The sequence below is a fragment of the Alosa sapidissima genome, chromosome 19 (genome assembly GCF_018492685.1).
Source record: "Alosa sapidissima isolate fAloSap1 chromosome 19, fAloSap1.pri, whole genome shotgun sequence".
NCBI lineage: Eukaryota > Metazoa > Chordata > Actinopteri > Clupeiformes > Clupeidae > Alosa > Alosa sapidissima.
The window spans coordinates 26020169-26027498 of record NC_055975.1 but is presented as its reverse complement, the minus strand read 5'-3'; the positions used below and the strand labels follow the sequence as shown (position 1 = coordinate 26027498).

Below are 7330 nucleotides of genomic sequence, written 5' to 3'. Positions count from 1 at the left end.
CACACACCTTTTTTATCCCCCTGTGCCCCACTAATCTCAGCCACTCCATTTGTCTTTCTATGTTCTTGTTAAACTCTTCCGTCTTTCTCATGTTTTCCAGCTCGTATTCCAGTAAATGGCGTGCTCGCTACCCACCATCTCATCACAGCACAGGACACACACACTCACACATACATACACTCACACTCTCACACACACACACACACGCACTCACACTCACACACACACACACACACACACATACACTCACACTCTCACACTCACACTCACACTCTCACACTCACACACACTCTCTCACACTCTCTCACACACACACACACACACTCACACACACTCTCACACACTCACACACACATACACTCACAGTCTCACACACTCACACACACATACACTCACACTCTCACACACACACTCACACTCACACACACTCTCACACACTCACACACACATACACTCACACTCTCACACACACACTCACACTCACACACACTCTCACACACACAGACACACACACACATCAGTAAATGGCCTGCTCGCTGCCCTTCATCTCATCACCGCACAGGACACACACACTCACACACACATACACTCACACTCTTTCACAGACACACACAGACATAGGCACACACACATCAGTGAATGGCCTGCTCGCTACCCTTCATCTCATCACCGCACAGCTCCGGACACACACACACACACACACACACACACATACACACACCAGTAAATGGCCTGCTCTCTCTACCCATCATCTCATCACAGCACAGCACAGCACAAGGCACACACACACACACACACACACACACACACACACACACACACTCATCAGAGTACAGGGCATGTGAGTCCCTCTCTAAACATCATTACAGCATGGAGATGCAGCACCAGTGTGTGTTCCTCCTCACACACACCTCATCAGCAGGGACCGACAGAGCTGCAGGACTCATGACAACGGCCCTCTTAGGACGACCATGGAGTTATTAGAGCGAGTGTGTGTGTGTGTGTGTGTGTGTGTGTGTACGGCTGTGTGTGTGTGTGTGTTAAATATAAAGTCAGTTGTTTCTTATGGTGTGTGTATAGAGCAATCTCTGAGTTTGTGTTAACTCATTGAATGCCAAGCTGTTTTCGGAAGCTTTGTCCTAGAGTGCCAGCAATCTAGACCATTGTTGATGATTTTTGTACAGCCACAGCATATTCTGTGTTATAGCTATGAACACATATAATGGCTTGTTTAAAAGGTGAGCTAAACAGTGGCTAGTTTTCATCAAAATCGCTGTTTCTTTTTCTAGAAATGGAGATATAACGTCTTTCATGAAATATGAAGTGTTGCCTGTAAAGTTTCCGGGAAGTGACCCAGAAAAATTGCCTGTTTTGAGCTGACGTGCATGCGTTACTGATTCGACCCAAAGCGGCAACCGAGTTATGATAAAATGTCCAGATTGTGCGTTTTCATGAGTTTTCGATCGTCATATATTTCATTTCCATTCATCACAGAGTTCCCAAAATCACATATAAGGTGTGTTGGATGTCTAGTTTCGTAATTTAAAAAAAAAGAGCTAACAACGTAATATTATGTTTTTGGCACTCAACGCATGGGAAGGAAAAATGTAATATTACGTTTCTGGCACTCAATGAGTTCAATGAGAAACAGAAACTTGGTTGTTGTTATGCAGCGCAGTAGTGCTTAGTCTCGTGTTCTTTTGTCTTTAAGCGCTCATTCATGTCTGTGCATGTGTGTGTGTGCTTGTGCGTGTGTGTGTGCGTGCTTGTGTGTGCGTGTGCGTGCGTGTGCGTGCGTGTGCGTGTGTGTGCATGTGCGTGTGTGTGTCCATGTGTGTGTGTGTGTGTGCTTGTGTATGTGCGTGTGTGTGAGAGAGAGAGTGTACAGTGGCTGGGGAAGGGCAACTCCTGAGTAATGCCCTAAACCACTGTGGGTACAAATGAAAAGCCATTGCCTTCATCTTTGGTAGCTTGAGCCATGTATGTTCTGTGTCGGCTGTAATTTGTAGCCTCTTCATCTGAAAACACAGGTTTCACCTTTTCCCTTAATGTGCACACCATGGAATTCAACTTTTGCTGATGTTGGACGCTCCTTTTTCATTTGTATTTTGTCATGATAGTTATCCTATTTGTCCTATCTAAATAAAGAATTACAATGTGTGTGCTTAATTATTCTTTGTGTGTGTGTGCCTGTGTGTGCCTGTGTGTGTGTGTGTGTGTGTGTGTGTGTGTGCGCGTGTGTGTGTGTGTGCCTGTGTGTGTGTGCCTGTGTGTGTGTGTGTGTGTGTGTGTGTGTGTGCTGTGTGTGTGTGCTGTGTGTGTGTGTGCGTGCAGACCTGGCTGACATGCCTGAGGAGAAGCAGATGGGCCTGATGCAGCTGTGCTCCGCGCTGCAGCTCTTCATCCAGGCCAACGACCAATCAGCTGACCCCTTCCCAGCTCCAGACCCCGACCTGCTCAACCTCATTGGCCAGGTAAGACACATGCCTACTCTCATCAGCTGCTGGGTGTGTGTGTGTGTGTGTTTCTGTGTGTGCGCTCAATGCTAGAGACACATTGAGACACATTGAGACATGATTTTCAGTGTGTGTGTGTGTGTATGTGTGAGACTCTTCTCCTCTGATCAGTGAGATGTCGTGATGCATTTGCCTTGTGAACGAGACACACACACCATCAACAGTGCTGTCAAACACACACAAAGCTGCTCGCTGCACTCAATATATCATCTCATCTCGTCTGCTGTCGCGGTTTGTGTGTGTGTGTGTGTATGTGAATGAGTGTGTCAGAAGGTTTTTTACTATGTCAAAGTATGGCTGTATTTTTGAGCCTGTGTGTGTATTCTTTGAAAGAGTGAGGCTTCCAGTTAGTACTCTATCACATTGTAGATGTATTTTTCTGAGAGCATGTTATTTTATTTGCTGAACGAGGAAGGCTTTCATTTAGTCCTTTATCACATTGTATATGTGTTTTTCTGAGAGCTTGTTATTTTGTTTGCTAAAAGAGTAAGGGTTTTTGGTTAGTCCATATGTGTGTTTCTGAGAGCGTGTGGGTTTATTTACTATTCACTAGTTGGCTTGTCGGCATGATTGCATTACTGAGTGTATAAGCTAAGCGCAATAATTTTGCGAGCGCCGCGGCGTGTGATGTATGGATAAGGAGGCCGGCTTAAATACCCTGGCGGCGGAAGACAGGTGAGTTAATTGCTGTCAATCATCCCTAAGGGCTCCTCCCGAACTTTGTTTAGAAAACATCATAAAGAGTGAGTTGTTCCAGGACTCCTAATTCATTTGGACACATTCTGCTGGAGTAATGGATTTAGACTCGAGTGTGGATGCTGAACATGAGTGCTGTTTGTTTGTCTGCATGTTTCCTGCTGGTGTGTGTGTGTGTGTGTGTGTGATTTGCAGATCGATGTGTGCTGAGATGGGTTACATCTCCCTGCCTCTCCGGTTCTGTCCTGGAACAGCTGGTTCCACTTCCTGCATTTACGTTCTTATTACTCCCCTCCATAATCGCCAGTCTGTTCTCGCTGTGTCCTTGTGTGTGTGTCCTTGTGTGTGTGTGTGTGTGTCCTTGTGTGTGTGTGTGTGTGTGTGTGTGTGTGTGTGTGTGTGTGCAAGCACGCTCAAGGGCAGATTCCCCTGTGCTCGCTGGGTTTTATCCTTGTGACGCATGCAGAATGTTGTTTACTGACATCAGTGTGTTTATTTGTGTGTGTGTATAAGTGTGTGTGTGTGTGTGTGTGTGCGTGCGTGTTTGTGTGTGTTAACATGACTGTTTATTGTTAGTGTCTTCTCCACGTGAGTTTGTTTATTTGCTTATTACTGGATGTGAGAGCTGGGCTTTAATGGAGAGCACATTGTCTTCGGACACATTAAAGGGCATTATGACACTGGTGAGGACGATGAGGATGATGATGATGACGAAGATGTCTCCATCACGTAAACACCGCTGTGTTCGTCCGCACATCTGGGAAGGCCAGTGCAAACAACTGTTGCGTGTGGTGAGCGCCACCTGTTTTATATAATAAACAGCGGTGGAATGGGGGCCGACGGCGATCCGTGCCCTCTGCAGCAAAGCTTCAAAAGCCCCGGCTTCAGTGGTTGAGTACTGCGCAAATCCAATAACATGCAGAGGAGTGTGTGTGTGTGTGTGTGTGTGTGTGTGTGTGTGTGTGTGTGTGTGTGTGTGTGTGTGTGTGTGTGTGTGTGTGTGTGTGTGTGCGCGCGTGCGTGTGTGTGTGTGTGTGTGTGTGTGTGTGTGTGCGTGCGTGCATGTCTGTCTGTGTGTGTGTGTGCGCATGTTGGGGTAGCATCACAAGTTTCATAAGGAGCAGCTGGAAAATGGGACATGGTGGACTTCACAGAGCCACATGTGAGTGATTTTGGGGGTAGGTGGAGGCAAACAGCTGGACAGATATAGCCCAGGTCTTGCTGTAGGGTAAAGCTGAGACACAGCTCAGTGCAATGTGTGGGAGGCCTGCCTGCACATGACACAGCCAAACTCTCCTACACTCCAAAAAAATGAAGGTGCTTAAATGCTTCATTTTTCTTTAGATTAGATGCAACTTTATTGTCATTTAGCAGAGTACAAGTACAGAGCCAATGTAATGCAGTAGTCAATGAAATGCAGTTTCATCACTATGATCCATAAAGAACCATGACTTTGTGTTGAACCTTTACATGAAGTGAAAGGTTCTTCACATTGGAAATGGTTCTTCAGAAAGACTGTTCTCACACTTTACGCCATATATGGGCTGGTTGTGTGTGTGTTCAGTGGAGTCCAATATTAATGGACGAATGACTTGGATACTAAAGCATGAGCGTAATGGGCCAGCTGCTTCCTACTGGTTGATGGGTGCACATGTTGACAGTGTCCAGATTTCACAGTGACCTGTTTTGAATAACAGACCAAATGGCTCTACGGGAGTGCACCTGTGCAATGACACACCTTTTTGCGAAAGTGAGCCCATCTCTATGATTTGATGAGTTTGTTCATAGTCATGGCTCATCGCTGACATCAACAGAGACACACACACACACACACACACACACGCACACAGACAAGCCCACAAACACACTGAGTATGTTCTGTGGGCGAATGTAATCCATCACCTGGAGTGATGGCTTTCTGACAGGAGGACAGGTGAGTGATGGGCAGTCTAATCTACCTGCATATGGAGCTGCCCGCTCTGGCCATCAGACAGGTGAGGGAGAGCTCGTTCTCATAGCCGACCAGGTGAGTGCACCTGACCTCAGCTTGGGTGCGCCAGATGGACAAAGTCCGAACAACATCTGTCTGTGTGTATGTTTGTGTCTGACTGAGTGTGTGTCTGTGTGTGTATGTATTAGGGAGTTATTGTATGTGTGTTTGTGTGTGTGTGTGTGTGTGTGTTTGAGAGTAAACAGGTCAGTACACTGATGAGTCCAGGGACTGAGATGGTTTATATTAAGCTCAGCAGCAGGGACAGTCGTGTCCATCAGCTGTCGTGATGAAGAGCACAGGGTCACCGATTTATCACTGGATATACTGCCAGCAGGTCCACGCAGTAGACCCCTGTACTGGATGTGTGTGTGTGTGTGTGTGTGGTGTGTGCGTGTGCGTGTGTGTGTCTTTATTGATGTCTGCCAGCAGGTCCACGCAGTAGACCCCTGTACTGGATATGTATGTGTGTGTTTGTGTGTGTGTGTGTGTGTGCGCGTGTGTGCCAGTGTGTGTGCGTGCATGCGTGTGTGTCTTTATTGATGTCTGCTAGCAGGTCCACGCAGTAGATCCGTGTACTGCATATAATGTAGCAACTCCACACACTAAAATATCTTTATAAATCTTTTAATGATTCCATCCTGTTTAATGCCTCTGATATTTCACATGCACAAGGGCAGCTGTGGGCGGCGGGTGAGAGATTCTCATGCATTCATAAGTGGGTCATCAATGCGTTGGCCTTAGACTCGCATTTCATGTATGTGTGTTTGTGAAGGTGAATGTATCTGACCTGTGTGTGAGGTGTATTTGGTATTGTGGCTATAGTGGCTTATCGTGGCTTCTATCTTTAGAGTGGCGTGTGAGTGTGTGGGTGTGTGTGTGTGTCTCCTTCTCCCCTCTCACCCTAAGGGGTCACATTAGTTCCATTTTCTTTCTCAGCTCTGCCTGAATATAATATATACTATACTATATATACTATACTATACTATACTATACTTAAGCAATATAGCACTAGTGAGAGTGGGGTTGGTCATGGATATTCCCACGGGTGTTGTTCGGCCGTAGCCACGAGGCCGGAGGCCGAGTGGCGCAGGCAACAACAGCCGTGGGAATATCCATGACCAATCCCACGATCACAAGTGCTATATTGCTTTTATCCAACAATTCTACCACAAACTAAATAATCTGAAAACATCCTGTTATTGTTAAAAAATGTTAATTTCGACATAGTTCTTACGCACCAAAAAATAGTTCCCTTTTCAATAGACAGCGTCTTGGTTGCTAGGTAACCAACATTCCAGATCCCTCGTTACGGGTCTTTGTGGTTTAGTCTACGTGTCTTCTTGAAAGAAATGTTGAAAGTCGGGCTGAAATCACATTCATATCTAGGTAGGTTTGCTGCATGCATGTTACAAGGACACTGGGCCATGTCATGTAAAGGACATGGTACTGCAAAAAAACGGAAACATAGTCTACATTGCAGAACCACTCAACTTTATTAATTTATGGTGAATAAATGTTACACTACTGTGCACAGCCTGATGTGACGATGCTAGCACGTTAGCAGCGGTTAGCTAATTATGCTAACGTTAGTTATCTACAAGTCTCCTCCAAGTGACAATCATATTATACACAATGCTGGCAGTGCTGAGAATAAATAGCATCCTCGTTTATCTTACTTACATTGAGTTGACTGTGCTGCTTAATCCACAGATGCGGTGAAGCACTGTTTCGTTATGGTTTGCTAAGGAGTAACCCATTGCTTAAAATAGTGGAGGGCTGGCATTGTATCGCGGAGTGATTTATTATTAGCTGTGCAAAGTCTGAGTTGAAATGTCCAGGGATATTCCAACTCATGGAACGTCTCTCGGCCAATCAGAAACAAATAAATAGTTCCATAGAACCCAATTGTTGTATAATATACTATATATACTATACTATACTATACTATACTATACTATATATAATATACTATACTATACTATACTATACTATACTATACTATACTATATATACTATATATACTATACTATATACTATACTATATATACTATACTATACTATACTATATATAATATACTATACTATACTATATATATACTATACTATACTATTCACCCCTTGAAGA

General features: G+C 44.9%; 1 protein-coding gene across 1 annotated transcript in view; it reads left to right on the top strand.

The window, feature by feature from the left end:
* The first annotated feature begins 2442 nt into the window (after positions 1–2442).
* The window catches only part of smyd3 (SET and MYND domain containing 3), a 189840-nt gene continuing 184952 nt past the window's right edge, over positions 2443–7330 (top strand). The window contains 1 exon segment of the mRNA XM_042073213.1: positions 2443–2474. The gene's annotated coding sequence lies outside the window, so the exon portion shown is untranslated.